The sequence below is a fragment of the Pholis gunnellus genome, assembly GCF_910591455.1.
Source record: "Pholis gunnellus genome assembly, chromosome: 3".
In the NCBI taxonomy this organism is placed as follows: domain Eukaryota; kingdom Metazoa; phylum Chordata; class Actinopteri; order Perciformes; family Pholidae; genus Pholis; species Pholis gunnellus.
The window spans coordinates 28,066,822-28,086,725 of NC_136529.1; the positions used below are offsets into that span (position 1 = coordinate 28,066,822).

General features: G+C 42.9%; 1 protein-coding gene across 1 annotated transcript in view; it reads right to left on the bottom strand.

Moving 5' to 3' along the window:
- pmepa1 (prostate transmembrane protein, androgen induced 1) overlaps positions 1 to 19,904 on the bottom strand; it is a gene marked incomplete at its 3' end in the record, with an annotated part of 29,688 nt that overhangs the window by 9,356 nt on the left and 428 nt on the right. The window lies entirely within an intron of this gene.

Genomic DNA, 19,904 nt, shown 5'->3' on the forward strand with positions numbered 1-19,904 from the left:
GGTACGGCACTTTTTTCCCACTTCAGCAAAGCAGAAAGTGAAAAACACTTATTGTTGAATATTCAGGCACATTTTCAACTCTGAATAAACATAAAAAGGAAAATGCACTTTTTTTTCTTTCTCTCTTCCTCAGCTATTCCACCTACTTTCTCTCCCTATCCTCTCTCCTCTCTCCTCTCTCCTCGCTCCTCTCTCCTCTCTCCTCTCTCCTCGCTCCTCTCTCCTCTCGCCTCTCTCCTCTCTCCTCTCTCCTCTCTCCTCGCTCCTCTCTCCTCTCTCCCTATCCTCTCTCCTCTCTCCTCTCTTCTCTTCCTTTCAATTCATTTTTTTGGCACGACAAAACATCATTTTTAAAGCAACGGTGAAAAACATCCTTTAGGCCAAAACATGCCTCAGTGAAGTGACACAATAAGACTGTTTCTTTACCGCTGAGCCAAACTGCACTCTGGGTTTACTGGTTTTTCTTCTTTTTTGTGCCAAAATGAAGCTTCTTCCACAAACTAAATTTTGCACCTGCTCCATTTTTTTAATAATGCTTCTTTTATGACTGCATCCAGAAATACCGAGGTTATAAGGTCTTTTATTTGAACAGATTCCTCTTTTCTGCAAACATTGTATTCATTTAAAAACAGCTGCATGTTCCAGAGTCTCTCTTCATGAAGGTCTAAACATTTTTCAAAGGGTTTTCTACCCTTTTCTTGATTCATATTTTTGGCTTAAAACTGTAAAAAGTAAAAGCATTTGTAACCGTCTGTTTTTTAAAACACCACAACCTGTATATTTTTCAATTGTAACATGTAAACTTGGGTCAGTGTTTACTTCCTGTCAGCTGATGTCATTCATTGGTTTGTGGACGGCTGTTTTGAAGCCTCGAGTTCGTCATTTTGGCCGTTGCCATCTTAGTGTTTTGCAACAGTGAACGTAAGTGACCGTATTTGGACTGCGGAGGAGAGCGGATGCAGAGACGTTGTATACGGCTCTGGTAGAGACCTGTCAATCACAAGGTAGCCCCGCCCCAAAAGCCTACCCCCATCATGTACTAAATGAACATCATGCTGTATTGAAGAAGACTTGAAACTAGAGATTGAGACCATAAACTCATGTTTACAATGTTTACTGAGGTAATAAATCAAGAGAGAAGTAGAGTCATTTTCTCATAGACTTCTATACAACCAGAGGAGTCGCCCCCTGGTGGACACTAGAGAGAATGCAGGTTCAAAGACACTTCCTCATCGGCTTCACTCGGCAGAACCAGAGGTTGCCGCCTGTACACAATAGAGTTACTAACGGGTGTTGTGGACTTCAGGAAAACACCTAAATGTTGCATTCTGGTAAATGCAGGAGTTTTGGCACTTGATAGGAACTAAAGGTTAGGATATCTCAGCCTCTCAGATTTTTTTAATATATTTTTTATATATATATATAAAGTCCCCCGACATTATGGAAGTATAATACTAAATGACATGGGTACCCCTTTAATACACACGCTCCTGCTGCGGGTGGATTACTGACCTCATCTGACAGGATTTACAGTGCTTTTTACTTGCCTCGTGCAACTTAAAAGCAAAAGAAACCCACCAGAACATTTTCACTTCTCGGAGAGAGACTGCAGATCTGCTCCCTCCCTCTGTGGTGGTGTCTAGACAGGAACGAGGCTGTGAGCAGACACTCCACGGTTAATCTAAAGCAATTAGCTCATTTGTCATCCGCTGCAGGCTCTTCGTCTATCTGCCTCCTCCTCCTCCTTCTCCTGCATTCAGCTAAAGGTCACAGGCGGTCATTGCCGAGTCAGATGGCTCGGAGAGAGCAGACAGAGGGGGGGAGGGGCAGGAGAACGGAGGCAGGGGTGGAAAAGAGGCGAGGGTAGGAGAGAGGGAGGCAGGCAGGAAGAAAATATGGTCGGAAAGGAGGGCAGGAAGGAAGGAGGGAGTGGAGGAAAAGGATGGGAAGAAGTACGAGAGGATGCATGAAGGAGGCAGTAGAGGAAGCAGGCAGGACGGAGGCTGGAAGTCAATCAGAATTAGGGCTGCTGGGAGAGAGTCAAGTGTGTATAATTATGCTAAATGCTGCAAGACGTTCGTGGGTTTTATGCTCCACTTCGGCCTCACTTAGAACTCAGCTGGAGAAACCTCCAGTTACCGGATCTATTGTCACGTAATCCAGAGCTGTATGACCACATCACGTATCCTCTCTACGGGTTATTTTAATTCACTTCAACGAGTCTGTGAACACTTTGCAGGAAATATTACGAATGTCAGGCAGCACGTGTCGGATGCTTACAGTCTTTTTTAAATGATCTTCCGTCTTCACGTGAACTGACCTGATGAAACTACTGCGTAAGGTTTCGGAGAAGATTGTGGTTTGCGTTACAATAACTACAGAAGTGGCGTTGCTCGAGTAAAGAAGTTATGACGAATAAATCGACGTTGACTTCTGGTTACACATGGGACACAGACAACAGCAGAGTCTTCTGTGAATGTCTGGCGTTTGTCGCTCTTTATACTTCCTGGTTCAATATTTACATAGATTTGATACAAATTGATTTTAATGGATGTATGCTAATTAAAGCGCATTGATTTTTGTATGTATGGCTATGCATAGTGTATGAGAACAGCCTGCAAGTTGATAATTTATAGATAGAAACAAGTAAATTCTGGTGTATATCTCGTGTAAAATATAAATTTAAATGATTTTAGAGGGTGCTGCAGCCCTCTCAGCTCTCCTTCATCCTGCATCAATGGAAGGAAAGGATGAATAAAACTACAGGAATGACAGAAAATCTATGAGAGAAGGAGAAAGAAAATAAATAGCTCTCGAAGGACGGATGGAAAGAAGTAGACAGAAAGAGGAAAGAAGTGATGCAGGAAGGCTGGAAGAGAAAACAGGAGAGAGGAAAAGAGGAGGCGACGAAAGAGAAAGAGTTGAAAAATGAATGACGGAAAGAGAAGAAAGAGAGAAAAGGAAGGAGAAAAGGGCAGGAAGGGAGAGATAAGCACACCCCCCCCTTCTGCTTTCTCAGTCCTGGGATGACTCGACAGTCTGGGTAGTCAGAAATAGCACAGACAGCTGTGTGTGTGTGTGTGTGTGTGTGTGTGTGTGTGTGTGTGTGTGTGTGTGTGTGTGTGTGTGAGAGAGAGAGAGAGAGAGAGAGAGTTATAGGTCATAGGTGCACACAGTTTGCTTGCTTGCCAATTTCCATGAGAAAGGCTATAGGGGGTGGAAGAGGGGGGGGCCACACACACACACACACACACACACACACACACACACAGACTCACTCCATTGACTTTGGAAGCCACGGTCATGGTGCAGCCAACAAGTGTGGGAACTTTGGTCCACAAAACTCCCACTATTGGTTTCAACAGTGGGAAAACGGAGAGGGAGGTGTGTGTGTGTGTGTGTGTGTGTGTGTGTGTGTGTGTGTGTGTGTGTGTGTGTGTGTGGTTGTGTGTAGTTGAGGGGGTCAATTATCATCCCTTCCTCATGTTTCTATCCGTCTCTTTCTTTCTCGTCTCTCTATCTTCTGTCTACATGTGACAAATCAATGTGCCCTACATCACAGATTTAAAATTCGTACAGAAACACTGTGTCGTCATGAAGTCGTCCCGCTCGTTGATTCGAAGCGTTTCCTGCATACGGATCTCATGGTGTGTGTTGTCCCATCAACCAACCCTTCACAGCACACTGGGACATTGTTTCACCCGTTACAGTTAGAAGAGTTCAACTATAATGAGAAGCTTTTATGACAAATATCATGACCCATTCTACGTTAGGTCTGTATGTCAAAGATACCACAAGGACACCTTCTGGTAACACTTTACAACACATAATACAACAAAATTAAATAAATGCAGAGCCAAGCAATGAACCACTTTTCTTAAACTCTCTTCCGATAGAAAACATCAGAAAAGAACAAAGTGCATCAGAGATGAACGGTGAAGAAAAGCAGAGTGAAATAGAGTAGAGGTAGAAGTGTTAGAGGTGCAGAAACAGAGTACTGGATGAGTGGACTCGTGTTGAAGGGAAGAGAGAGGAGCATTAGTCTAAATTTAGCGTGCTAATCCAGGGAACTCCCATGTTAAACGCTCTGTGAGTGAAGTTCAGTTCCCCCTGGTTAAGCAGCGACGCAGCGTGTGCTGTATACCTCAGGCTTTTATTTTGAAAGATTGAAAACCGGAAGTGAGCTCTGCTCACATTAAATTAAATCAAACTTTTGGATTTGTCTCTCTCTCTACTCTCGTCTGTCTGACATTTTTCCTTCAGCGCAATGCCTGATGGGACAGAGTTTGGTTAGTGACCATCGGTGCAGTGAGTGAGTCACATGTATGAACAAATATGAATAATATTGAATGCTTTTGAAAACAAGTTTCAAGTCCAAACTTCAGTGTCATCTTTGGCATTTTTTGTGCAGTTGGTATTTTGATCATGTCAGAATTTTAGGACGCTAACTAGCTACAAATGATCTTACTGACAACACACCTGCACAGCAAAGCCGCCGACAATTCTTTCATTGGCAAATTCGACTCCCGAGCAAAGGTACCTCTGTCGTTCATCTGAATATATGATCATCTTAAGTTCATTGAGCTCGTACTAATTCTATTAATAGTAAGGATAGATTTATTTTCCACTCACGTGCCATACAAGTTCAATGTGTCTGTGTCTAAAGTATCATTGTTGAAATGATGTGGGATTGTATTTGATAGACGTAAAGCTATAGAACGCAATTTAGACCTTAAGAGGTTTGCAGCACGGACTTTTCAGTAACTGGGCCTCTTTGAACTTTAATTGACGTCATAGAGGGTCAGCACTGCTGGGTGGAACTGAACGTGAACATCATGCAGCTGTGAAGGTGTCCGTGTCGAGTTGACATCACGCCTCTAAACACACCTCACACGATGACCTCACATCATCACGAGGAACACACAAAGAGCGACACGGACGATCAGCTGATTAGGAGCCGATCCGAGCTTCCCCGTCGGCTGCAGCTTGAAGAACAGTTTGGTGCATCGCTAACGAGAAGTTCTTATGTTTGTTTCTAAGTGAGATTGAAGAGCACTGAAAAAAACTAAATACATTATTTGTAGTTTTCTCCTCGAAGCGTTTCTGTTATTGAGGTAAATACACAACGTCTCCGCTCTGTTTACACTGTCGGCTGCTCTTCAGCAGCACGTAGACGGTAACAGACAGACCAGACGTTTACCTTTTCAGCACCGGGGACGTAGAAATAATATAGACTAGGGTTAGATAAATGACTTCTAATATGTTGTAACTTTTCTTTCCCGGCTTACATTATTTGATTTAGTTTGTTTTCTTGCGGTGACGATTGAACATCTTCAAAGGTACTTCTCCAAAAAAATGACAATGAAAATAATAATTTGAGAACATAAAATTCATAAAGCAGACCACTGCGTGAATGACACATAGATGTGTGTTTGAATGCTGGTGTTATTTCTGTGTTTTAACGTCGCCACAAAGAGCAAATAAAACAAATAGAAACGAAGTAGAAGTCTGGTGTTGACATCACAAACACCGGTAACATGGAGACCAAACACAGACATCTAGTGCTGTAACGGACACACACGGCCATTAATGTTAACAATGGAAAAAGTGAGAGAGTGTAAAGTCCAACAGAAATCACTCAGAGTCACACACTCACACACACACACACACACACACACACACACACACACACTGATCCTCTGTGTAGCTGACCTGCAGAGCATTCTGTCTGAAACATATGAAAATCAAACCTCATTATCAGGTGCTTGTCTGGCTCTGTGTGTGTGTGTGTGTGTGTGTGTGTGTGTGTGTGTGTGTGTGTGTGTGTGTGTGTGTGTGTGTGTGCGATGCTCATTAGAATTCTAGCCAGAAGGAGCTAGACTACCCCTGTCGTCTCGCACCCCCGCACACACACAGACACACACACACACACTCGGTCCTCCGCACACAGACGCACACTGTTCATTTGAATGTGAAAGAAAGAGGGAAGTCAGACGGAGTCGCGCAGGGCAGGGCAGAGGGCTGTGTGTGTGTGTGTGTGTGTGTGTGTGTGTGTGTGTGATGGCTGTGATCCAATGTGATACTAGACATAACAATAATCATTAACAGTCTCTCAGCGGTGGGTGTATGAGCACACACACAGCGCATCAGAGAAGTAATTGGTTAAATCCCTGCAGTCAGTAGTGCCAAACATACTGTCCCTCGAGCCAAAGCGTTTAAATCTAAAATCACAATAATCTACACAAAATATACATTTCTACATTCATCCTAAGAAGGATTAACATGTTCTCATTTCATTTAGGGCTGCCACTGAGGGTTATTTTTATTCCTGATTAATCTGCTGATTATTTTCCTCGATTATCGATTTCATCATCGGGTCTTTGATTCAAGAGGAACCGTTTTCTAACGGTGACGTCATCAAACGTCCCGTTGCGTCCGACCAACCATCCAAAAGTTTGTCCCGTTACAGACTCTGGACTCGTGGACTGGACTTTAGTTGAGCGTCTGGCTGGATGCCTCGCTTGTTGTCGCCGTTATCAGTTTAAATATGTGGGATCCAGACGTTATGTAAAGAAGATTGTGATGAGAGTAAACTCTGTGTGTGTCTGTCATTTGATAGAATTGGTTTCCCTTTTACTTTTATCCTTACGTCAACATTGTTGGTAATTTCTCAAGAACTTTTAAACAGAATTAAACAGCCAATAATGTCAAAACGTCCTCCCAAAGCTCAGTTAAAAGTTGTTTCAGATGACGCAGGACTTTCACAAGCAGCCAGAATGTTCATTAATAACGAGCTGCCGGTCGTTGTCTAAACGTTTGTAGACTTTCCTGCATTTTTATCTTCTTCGTGGAGCATTAAAGGTGCTTCAGCGGTTACAACCGCTGAGACGACAAGAATCAAGGTCAAATCTGTGTGAGACCAAGCCTGCAGAGGATGCGGATGTGTGTGTGTGTGTGTGTGTGTGTGTGTGTGTATGTATGTGTGTGTGTGTGTGTGTGTGTGTGTGTGTGTGTGTGTGTGTGTGTGTGTGTGTGTGTGTGTGTGTGTGTGTGTGTGTGTGTGTGTGCCAGACATGGTGTCCCTGTCCAAACAGAGTTTTTCGACAAAACCAAAACCAGCTCTGCCGGTCCTCACACACACAAACACACACACACACACACACAAACACACACACACACACACACAAACACACACCTGGCTAGACACTACAATGTCTGAATGCTTTTAATGTCTGACCGTATGTGTGTGTGTGTGTGTGTGTGTGTGTGTGTGTGTCTGTCTGGGAAAATCCATTTCACATTAATAAACAATGGTAATGAATTGAAAGCACGTCTCACTGTGGCTACAGTTTACATGAATGTGTGTTGGATAAATGGGTCAATATTATGAATAATGCTAATGTATTACACGGACATCTAGGGTTCAGTGTGTGTGTGTGTGTGTGTGTGTGTCGTGACTCAACAGGCTGTGGTCTCAGCGCTCTTATCAACCACCTTGTATCGAGCTGCGGTCAGTCAGCCGTTTCCAGTAAACCAGCTCTGATAAACACACTGAACCACCCGCCTGAGACCAGCTGGTGAAGAACGTGGAACATCACGCAGCTAAAGAGACGGATGTTTTACTTTAGACTTGGTGGAGATCAAACGAGAGCAAAAAAACCAGAGTGACTACGGGAGTTAAATTAAATCAGGTGGACACAATTATGACAACAACGGGATTTATATTAGCGATAATTTTAAGGCTTATTTGAGGCATTTTTTGAGTCTCGGGTCGCTAGCTGCGAGCTAGCTGCGAGCTAGCTGCTCTGCTGCGGCACCATGAATGTATAAAGAGAACTCTATAACGTTGGAGACGGGGCCTCCGTTCATTCCTATGAAAGTTGCTCATTATTGGTGCATGAAGCAAAAAATGACCTGGAACTCCCAAGACCTAATGATTTAAATAAAGGTTATTCTAGAATAAGTACCGAGAGGTGAATTCACCTAAAAGGAAAACATCTGCTGAGTTATGGAGGTCTCTTTCCCACGTAAGTCTTTTTGCGCCCGATGGCATCACGTGATGTGATGTTTATACAGTCTATGGGTGTCACAAGTGGACATTGCTTCATTTTAAAAAGGAGACTAGAAGGTTGAGGACCCCTTCAGTAGACGACGGTCATATCTAAGTTTAAGATCCTTCCCCAGCTCCATGCTTTCTTCAGCACTCAACGTTATCTACATTGCAATCATTTAGGATTTCATTTGTCCATTCGACTCTCCGTCCACCACCGCGCTGCGCTCAGAAACCACAAAGCAACGACACAAAGACGTTCAGTTACTGTTGAGCAAGACACTGAAGCTTCACCTCACAGTGGAAACACCTGGCTCTGAATAGATCTTTTCTTTCCGTAAAAGACTCGGCTCAAATCAGCTCAGATCCTCCGCGTGAATCAACTCGCCCTCTCTTGTGTGTGTGTGTGTGTGTGTGTGTGTGTGTGTGTGTGTGTGTGTGTGTGTGTGTGTGTGTGTGTGTGTGTGTGTGTGACAAAGATAAGCACTGCTTTAGACAAAACAAAAATGTCTGCAGACACCCAAACAAGATCAGTGTGACAAAGCCGTTCAAACGAAGCGCAGCGAGGAGAGACGTCAAAAAAAAAGGAAAGGGAGGTGCGGCGAAGCAAAACATATTTAACCGTCTGGGTATTTCGGGTCGGAATTTTTGGCGGTTTGCGTATCGAAAACAGAATTCCTGCTGGTCTAAAAAGGCCTCTCGAGTCAACGTTTATCACGTGTGACGCGCACCTGGAAAGTCTGTTTCTCGTTCCGTCTCTGCCGTGGATGACATTCCCGTGAACTCAACTTCACGGCTGACGGTGACTTAAAGCGTCAACATTTCTTTCCGGCATCGGTGTCACAAATGTTTACCATGAGCGGATCAGTAGTTGAGTAATGAAGGCTTAATGGATGGATGGCAAACAAGCTGGGAAACTGGCTCTGTGCCCTTCGGAGCACAAAACGATATGGGCCTCTCATGTATGTATATATACATGTGTGTGTGTGTGTGTGTGTGTGTGTGTACGTGTGCCAGCTGGCATGGCCTACCCTCTCTCCACTGGACGAGGTGTGGGAGGCTGTTGGACACATTGCGAGCAGCGATTGTACTTCGGATGTTGCCAAGAATCTGTCAGCTCAGGTGTGACGGGAGCTTTTTTTATTTCTATTTATTTGTATTGAACTTGTTGGCTCAGAGATCTGTAGACTCTATCCACACGATCCACACGTTCGTAAGAGGCACAAAAAAACCCCGAACTTTTAAGAAGTGTTTATACACACTTTTAAGAAGATAAAGGAAAGGTATTTCTCTTTTCAAGGCCTCGAGGTTCAATTGGATCAAGACGTTGTGCTCAAAGCAACATTTGGGTGAGGTCAAACCTTCATCACCTGAATAAATCATGTTTTTTATTTCTTTAACATTTTCTCTTTTCGTCGTCTACTTGCGCTGCACGTTCACGGTCATCACGATGACTTTAATTCAGCCATAATTGATATCTTTAAATGAATACATTCAGTCTGAGTCCACGGATGCTCGGAGCTGAATTCGTTTGATATTTTCCGTCTCCCTTTAGTTCTCTTTTGGCCTCTAAGATCTAATCAAGGACCCCTTTCATCACCACGACCCGCCGTGCACAAACTTTCACTACATTCCTCAGAACTGCTGGTCTGCAGATGAAAAGTACATATTGCCCTTCTACGGCCACATACCACATAACAATAAACATAACAGGAATCTAGGACTAATTCACCATTTAGTCCATAAAATGTCAAAAAAAATATGGTGAAAAACTGCCGTTCACAAGTTCCCAGAGACCAGGGTGAAGACTTCACATTCAAACAGTCCAAAAGAGAAAGACGTTCCACTGTGAGCAGCGTTACGTCACAGTTTTCCAGAAGCTTGGTTTTTTCCTGTCAACATGAAAGTGTGAGGCCGGTGTAGAAGACTATCAGCTCCGTTTTGGGGCATGAAAAACACCGGCTTAGTTTAGATGAAAGGAGTGAAAAAGAATGTGTTTTCAGATTTAACCAATCTCGGTGTGGATGTAATCTTGTCCGCGGCTCAAGAAGTGTGAACAATCTGAACCCCGGTGACATGATGTGTGCTTTGAGCCCGAAAACCATTAAATAAAGTTGACTGATGTGTTTGTGTGTTGTTCTAGCTCGCTGCTCTGTCTAGACACACTACAGTGTGTGTGCGTGTGTGTGCGTGTGTGTGTGTGTGTGTGTGTGATAGTCGGAGAGGACGGGGTTGTTGACGTCGAGGCGGAGCTTGGTGTTTATAATAAGAATTGCTTGTGCGTTGTGTCTGTGCGTTTGAATAGTTGAATGTATAATGATCATTTTTAGTAATATAAACAGAGAGACGGGACCGTCTGTGTGTGTGTGTGTGTGTGTGTGTGTGTGTGTGTGTGTGTGTGTGTGTGTGTGTGTGTGTGTTTGTGGATGCAAATGTTGTGGTCCCAGCTGTTTCCTGCGGGCCAGAGGGCAAAGTGAGGCAGACGCAGTCCTCACTACAAGACTGTGTGTGTGTGCGTGTGTGTGTGTGTGTGTGTGTGTGTGTGTGTGCGTAGGGGTCAAGCCCACGGTCATGAACGAGTATGTCATGTGTTGGGGGGGGTTTGCCATCTATAGCGTCTCTTGTCTAGACTCAGGAGCGGACCAGCTGACTGAGTGACGTACACAGTGACACACACACACATATTAAAATGTGTGTGTGTGTCACTGTGTCAGGAACGGGCCAGCATTACTCTCGTGACTCCAGCTCATCTGCACAGTATAAGAAAATCATATTCTCTGCCACAATATGCAGCTACGCACAGCATTAATATGTGGGGAATGGACAAACATCAATAGGTAACACTTTCACACTGCAGTGTGTTTATAATGACGTGGTTCCACGCAGATAAATAAACGTTCAAACATTACCCAAAGTTATCCAAATGTAAACTCAACGTGCACGCTCAGCATATCTGGAGCCGGAGACCTTTTTCACTGAGCAGCTACAACATCTCTTCTGATCAGCACATTGATAACCGTTGAAACAATCTGCTTTAAATCTGTCAGTCGCTGTGTTACATATTTCCTGGCAGCAGCATTGTGAGCCGGTAATGTTTGATGTCAGTCAGTAACGCCTCATCAAAGGCTTCACACACTCCTAAATGCATCTGTCGTCATACTATAGTTTAGTCATTACCACGGTAAAGCTGATGAATCTCTCTCTAATATCTGTTCTATATTGCTGTGAAAACATCTCCTTGAAAACGACATTTTACAAGATGACATTTGAACACATCATGATGAAGTTTGCCAGATGCTCATTTTTACTGAATAGGGCTTGAACGGATCACAATAAAACTATTATCTCTGGTCAATGCAATCAATAAACACAGTGAGTTAGAAACAGTCAGGGTCACATTCTGGTCACCTGAGGAGCGCAAAGTTGTTTTAACAAACACAATAATGAAGATGAGGCTTATTGAAAGCAATGAGCAGCAAAATAATTACCAAACAATACAGATACACAGACACACACTTCAGAATTCAGCGCCCCCCCCCCCCCCCCCCCCCCCCCCCCCCCCCCCCCGACCTGACCTCTGACCTTTGCCCTTCCAGACACCCAGACGGCCTCACTTCACCCCCTCTCGCTGCAGATGCACAGCAACGTTGTTTTCATATGCAAACTAACAGCCCGCATAAACACAACAAGCATTTGAATACATCTGAATATCTAAATTAGTAATAGCGTCATAAATGTGAGCGTGGGCTGACTCACTCATGCAGATGTCGACATCAGGCCGGCGCATACAAACATTAAAATATATGTGTATTTTTTAAAGGGAGCATATTATAACTGCTTTAACATTAAAATCAGTTCATTAAATGATGGTCCGTCGAGCAGCTAAAAGGAGAAACCAACAGCCAAACAACAGGAGAAGTGTGTTGAATTCTGCAACACAAACAGACAACTTCATTCCGTCAGAGATGAACTCACGACAGCACATTCTGGTTCGGACTAATTCATTTCCGACTTACGGATATTTTGTTATTAGAAAGCCAACTGGCAGCTAACCCTGGCTCAGACCGCTCACAGACACTTTCTTTAACACTCTGAGCTCTGCGATTGGCAGCTGACTAAAGAAACCTTTGGGCCCAACGGTGACAAACGCAACTAGAAAGAAAAGAGTATTTTAGTCTCACAGACGCAGGTAGAACCAAGGTTTGCAAAAGCTGAAAACAGATGATATGTTTGCTTGGAAAAAAATGGCTTACAATAAAAAAATAAAAAATATTTTATTAAAATAGATGAAATAATTGATTGTTGCAATTCTAATTAAAATGCATCAATACTAGTGCAGATTTTTCCAGTTGAATACATTGAAATAGAACTATTATATAACATTTAATGATCTATTCCGCATTAGCCGGTGACGTGAAGCACTTACAGGCTAAACCAGAGTAATCAACAAAAATCAGATGTTCATTTCAACGTTTAGAGACTAGACAATCCTACGCCAGCGTCCCCCGGGCCAGACTAATTAATGAAAGACAAGATGTAAATAGACCACTATTGAAGTATATAAAAGAACCAGACACACATTTCTTTTTTTTCCTGCCTCAGACCAATTAATGAAAAAACAAGAGACAGTATTTTCCACATTGTCGTCGCGTGACACTCTGTGCACACAGCAGGCAGACAGTCACTGCCTTCATGTATAGTGCAGCCTCTCGGTCCTATAAGACGGTCTCTGTGTGGATTTATTCACGCTGCGAGACAGACATACGTGGCCGGCTCACTTCAGACTAATTAATGGGACGATATGGGTCCGACAGACTACGAGGGCCTCAGCTGAACACCGTCTTGTATGCAGATTATATGCAGAGAGCACAGACGCACACACACACACACACACACACACAACCCCCAAAGTGAAGATGACCTTGACCCGTAGACGCAAACTGCTGCATGCATCTACATATATGCATATACCAGCAAGATGACTGTGTTTTCTTCTGCTTCCTGAGTGTGTTGTTGTTGGTGTCTAGACCAGGAAACAATGAACAGCTGAGAGGTTGGATGTGAGGCATGAAGGAAGCAAAGAAGAAAGGAAGAGAGAAAGGAAGGAAGGAGATCAGCAAGGAGCTTAAAAAGGTGGTAGGAAGACATTAGAGACAGTAGAAACAGTACAGAGCTGCAAAGACGAAGGGGTTGTTCTGCATTCCCATTTTAAATGTCTCTTTTAAGATGTTCAGTGTTTATTAAAATAGAAAGACGGAACTTTGTTTCTGAGAAATCTGGTATTTTCAGTTGTCAGTTTGGCATTGTTGGCGTTTCTAAATACTACAACACCCACGAGCCTACGACACAAAACACGCCACCGTAGCTGCTGAATTAATTCAAAGTTGACCCCGATTTTAAAGCTGCTGTGAGAAACAGTTATTTTGTGTTGATTGTGTCGTCCCAGTGGACAGAGGCGGTAGTGTTTCTGAGCACCAGGGTCTCTTTAGAAAACCTCTCATTTTAGTGCAGCGGGGTCTGTTAGCCCTGTAGGTCATATAGAGGCATCAGCTTTAAACTACCGACGTGCTCTTGAGTAACTGCTCCACTGAGACCGTGGCTGGCTGTACTGGGCAGCTCCCAGTGGCAAAACTAAAAAAAAGAAGGCAGCTGAGTCGACTTTCGGTGGATAAATAATATCTTCCGGGACAAATTGCAGTGTGTTCATCTTACACGAGGATTAAAGCTCAAGATTCTGTCTCTGGGACGACGGCAGCTGTCAATCAAAGAACAAATAAGGAAACACAAAAGGCCGAGTTTGATCCACGCGGGCTTTTCTTAAACACACATTGTATCTACCGCTTCTTCTTTACCGCAAGAAAAGCCAAATGTAGAACAGAATTCTTTTTTTTTTTTAATACACAGAGGCAGGAAATGAATAGACAAACGCAGACTAACACACACGCGTGTGCACGTACGTGCACAGAGCAGTGAGACAGCCAGACAGAGAGAGGTTTACATAATAAGTCTAGGACCGCCAGAACCGGCTCAATCATTTCATTTCCATGATTCACTGAGTGAGAGAAATAAAGAAAACCAATCAATGAGGACTAAAAGACGGAGACAGGAAACACAAACTGCTGGCGCTGTGTGTGAAGAACAGGAGAGGATTGAACTCTTGTTTCACTTCTTGTTTTTGGATTTGTTGAAACGTCTCTCCCTTCAGCGCGGTGATGGAATGTAAAATGAACTTATCTGTATTTAATAACAATGTTGAGCTACTTTACTTGAGTGTTTCCAATTCACGCTACTTCATACTTCCGGAGGCAGATTGCAGATTAATACAAAAATATATTCGACAAATTATGTTTTATTATCATAGATTAGACTACCCAGCAGTAAATATTAAAATGATCCCCCGCCTTTACCGTCGACAACATTAAAGTAATGAACACATTTACATCGCTGTAATTCAGTAATACAATACATTATTCTGAGACGGGTCATTTTGTATCATGAGTGCTTTTACTTTCTGTACTTTAAGGACATTTCGATGCTGCTGATTTGGAATGTGGGACTTTGGTTTGTAACAATATTTTTTTACATTATTATTATTATTTTTATATTTTAGTATTCATACGAGTCCCCCAAAATACAGTTAAACCATGATAGAGTGAAAAATAGAGTTTTATAGACGATCGTTATTGTAAAAAGATGCATCCGAGAGCGGCATTAATGCTTTCTGGCCGTTATAATGCTGCATTATGAACAATAAATCCATTTTAAAACCAACAGGAGGAGAGCTAGTAACGTTAGCAGCACCGATGCTAACAGCTAACATACTGAGGTTTCATTTAGTTACATTATTATAGGTTCATGCTCTGTTCATTAAAAATGAGTATTAGGAGGTCAATTATAACGTAATCATGATGTGTTCAAATGTCATCTTGAAGAAAACTTGAATAAATACAACAAAATGTTTTCACAGCATTATAAAATATATATTAGAGAGGAAGTGATGACCTACTTAACTTCATAACACGATCGCTCTAAACAGCTTATAATTAAAACTACTAATGTCAAGATTATTTTCCTACTCTTTTTCTATTACCTAATCATTTGAATGATGTGTTTTTATGCAAATAACTACTGTATATATACATTGACATCAGGACAGTTTAAAGTATTTTTTGGGATGGTAGTGAAAAAATAAATAGTCGAAAACGATCCGTATTCGGCTCATCAATAATCGGCAAACAGTACCAGCAGCAAAAAAATAAACGTAACACTTTTATATTTCCCTTTTATTGTCTGCTGATCCGATCTGTGATTCAAAAGCATGACTCTGTTGGATCACTGATTTTCATCTATCAATAGATCCCAAACATTACACCAAAATAAACTGACATTACTGACAACAAAAGAGCAGGATAAAAAACTAAAGAGTCAGTGTGTGTGTGCCTGAATTGATGTGTCTTCTCAACTCTCTGGGCTTCGTTCCATTGTTGTGTCACCTTGACAAGCGCATTCAAATGGTGTAAAAGTTCATTCTGGTGAGCGAATCAAAGACAGAAGTTGCACGCAGGTTGCCTCAGGATGTAGCGCTGCACCGCAGATATGCCGTCGAAAAGTGGAACCGTATAAAAAAAAAGATGCTGTTTCTGGTTTCTCCCGCTGATTAGTAAACATCATCTCTGTGTCACATGGGGGCTGCAGCTTGAACGGGACGCGTACGCTGATGTTTGTGACACATGACGATGACAGAATGACACATGATGGCGATCACAAGCCGGATGTCAGATGTAAGACGGACTTTTTCTGTTTTTTTCAAGCTAAAAATAAAGTAAATATGGTTTACTGTTGGTGTTTTAAAACACATTGGCCCTATTTAATACAAACTAGAAGTCAATGATGGGGTCTCTGACAAAAAGAATAGTGTAAAGACATCAGCAACATTAGATAGAAGTTCAGGAAATGATCTCCGCCAAAGCTCGACAAAGGTCGTGTCACTTTATCACAATCGCACCAAATTTCTCATGCAACCATGACTCAAACTTCAGTATAGCCGTTTCTATTGGATGTGGTTTGTGTTGATAAAACACCTGAAGATACCTCAAGAAAAAAACGAAAAGACAATTTCAGAGCGAGAAGCAGACAGAAGGGTCTAAGATATGCGTTTGAAGGATATATCCAGGCTGGTGAGGGGATTCAGCGGCAAAAACTGGTTAAAAAGATAAAGATAGAAGCTAAAGCTGATCCAGACAGAAGACAATGAAAATAAGGAACACCACTGTTCCTGTGAAGCTGTGTAGGTCTATATCCAGCATGTGTAGACATTCAGTATTCCTACAGTAGCTAGCGTAGCATACACATGCTAACGCAAGTTAATGATACGCTAACGTACTCTGCTAATGTTAGCGCCGCAGGTTTTAAGGTAGAAACGTAACGTTTTGAAAACGTATATATCTCCTTCCAACCTCTTCAGGTAGCGAGTATCACTATTACACAACGTTTAAAACCACGACGAGCTGCAAATCCACAAAACCAACCGGAAAATACATCCAGGTTCTGTGTCTTGCTCATGGGCACAAGAGTTGTTGCAGGAATCAAACTTGTGACTTGACAGTCACAGGAATGTGTGCTAATATAGAAAAAGAAGAAAAAGCCCAGTCACAGCGTGTCCTCCCTGTGCCCGATGCCGCAGTACACCCCCCCACACACACACACACACACACACACAAACACACACACACACACACACACACACTCACACGCACACTTCAGGAACACTCTGACTCTTTTCCTCGAATTCAATTATCAAAATAAATAACGCTACCCTCCAGCTGAACTCACACACACACACACACACACACACACACACTCAGACAACATTTATGTTGGCTACAGAGACAGACTGCGGAGGTGTCGGTGACTGCCAGACATGTAGCAACAAATGTACAGCGAAACCAAGCTGCTGGTAGGAAATGATTCTTATGAACTGATGACTTCACCGCACGCACACGCACACACACACACACACACACACATACACACACACGGCTGGCAAGTGAGTAATGCTGATGTCATGTGCTTTGACTAGCAATGTCTGCCGCTCAGAACAGATGTGTTTTTTGCATTATGTGTGTGCTGCTCTTTAATGTCAGAGGGTGTACCAGGCCTGCAATCACAGCGTCACAGATCCAGGTGAGGGGCGGGACAGACAGACAGACGCACCACCGACGCTGTGGCTCTGCAGCAGTTTGAGTCGTTCTACCGTTACCTGGCCTCCTTGAACGCCACGTGCAGAAATGTAACGCGATGTAGCGACGGTGTTCCTCTGTGACGTAGCGTGCTGCCCGGGACTAGTCCTTAATGTATTTAAATGCTTTTAATCCAGATGTTGCAGGTGCAAGGGACGGCTTTTTAATCTGAGCTGCCTGTCCATACTAACATTAACATATAACAGCGTCCTTATCGCCCATTTGATTTGATTTCATTTTATTTTGACTCTAGCTAGCTGTGTTGCTATTGTGTTTTAGCTACATGCTATATTTGTAGCTAGCTAGCTATTTTGCTTTGGATTTCTAGATTAGAAATTACAGATAACTCATATTTGTTGCAGCTTTGTTTCTTCATGTTTGTTGTTAGCTTGATATCATATCAGGTGTCTGTTATACAATGAGAGCCTTTTCCACCCAGATATGGATCTATTTTTAACATATTCTGAAGTAAAGACCCAGGGAAACCCTGGCGTGTCTGCGTGGTCCTTTGATCAACACATCTCAAGTGTATAACGTGGATTATCTTGTGTTATACTTTTCTTCCACACTGTGTCTTTCATCTTCCCTGTCACACTCCACTGCATAATGTCCCGTACGGCTGGGCCGATGCATAAACCTAATCTTGCTTTAATACATAAACATGCCAAAGCATCATTAGTCTCAGCCTCACAGCCCGGTTTCTGTATCAACTCCAACACAATCTTCAATCCGTGTTTCCTGCTTATTTTGCCGACATCTTGTTCCTTTTTTTTCTGAAGTTTTCGACAGATTTCTTTTTTCCCTCCCTTCTCCGTCTCCGCAGTCCTCGCCCTCTCTCTCTCCTCCTCTGGTTTATCTGTTTCCCTCCGTCTGTCTTCCAGACTAAACAGCATGTCTGCTCTCAGACAGAGGAATTGTGTGTGTCTGCCTGCATTCTTATCTTGTATTTCTGTTAGATTTCTCTGCATTTCACTGAACGATTGCTACTACTAACTGCTGCAACCATCAACATTCCGCCTGCTTACGTTCACGTGGACATTCGCGCACTTGGACTTAGTCTTCCAAATGCCATTTCAAGTGTAGCTGCGTGGTAAAAAAGATGACACTGGCGTGAACCCTTCGCACACATGATTAGTGGAACACATTACTCACTGTTGTGTTCTCAGTGATCTTTGCTTACAAATCTAAAACTGGAAAATCATAATAAGCCTGTCAAAATATCTCTGCAACCGTCCAAGAAAAATCAGTTTCTAAATAAATCTAAAAAGGCCGTTGAGTCACGCTTCTTGTTTAGGTCTGTAACAAATTGTTTTTCACCGGGGACTTTGGAGAGACAGCTAGTCACGACATCATCATGACGCTCTTTTTTTTAAGCATCCGACCACAGCTGAGGTCAACTCGGTGCACGTGTTCCTCTCTTCAATCGTGTCGACTGAACTCACAGTCCGGCTTTGTGAGGCGGGATGCTTGCTTCTATTCCATTATAGGTACTTTCAAAAATGACATTAATAATATCTTTACCGTTTGTTGGATTCATTAATGAATCGCTTGGTACACAATTCGACATTTTATGTACCATTTTGTGACATAACACTCTAAAACCTAAACATTTTCAGTTTAGACGAATAGTCTATTAGTGATTAGTAGGACATAAAATGAATCTATGACTGTTATGATTAGTATTCCTGCAGACTTTATGGTGTCGATCGGACTTAACAAGACATTAGAGTTCAACACATTGAACTGGGTGAACTGGGATACATTTTGTTGACCATTTTCTGACACATGCATGTCTTGTCCACAGTTACAATCTTGCCAGATTTCAGCTCTGACGCTGTCTGAATCAGCCCTGCTGGTGACCTCGGCTGGACACACACACACACACACACACACACACACACACATACACACACAGCTTTCAGCATGAGGACTGTCCCCAGTGGGAGTAGAACCCCTAACCCACGTAGGTTAGTGCCTTGATTCACCCCCCCAAAACACACTCATATATAAACATACTGGACACACGCACACACTTAAACACAGGGATTTCCCGGATACGACCACACACATGAACACGCGCGCACACACACACACCACACACCCGCGCGCACGCAGGCAGACGGCTAGACAGACGTCTGGCTTTGCTTTGCTCAGTGACGAAGCGGCGACAAAAACTTCCAACTCCCACCCGAACAAACCCACCTTCTCCTGCACCGCACAGCTCTCGATATCCTCTACGTCAACTTCCTGGTAGTTTGAATACATTTAACGGTTGTAATTTCTTCCTTTTTCACCGTTGAAAACCCACCGAAAGGACTTAAATGAAGCGAAACGTTGAGATCAAAAGCAGACACCGCCAGCGGTTCTGGAAAGAAATCACACCCAGTCTGTCAAAAGCGTTCACAGCGAGCAACACTGCTTTTATAAAATAGCCTGAAAATGATGTTTATTAAACAAAACGGGAGGTTTATTCATTCCGGCTCTGCGGAAGCGATGGGACGCTTTTGCGGTCTTGGTTCAAGTTCTAGATGAAAGCCTTATTAATCAGAAACGGTTTGAACAGAGGAACAGGAACAGAGAAACTCAAACTTACAGACAATAACTAGCATGTAATA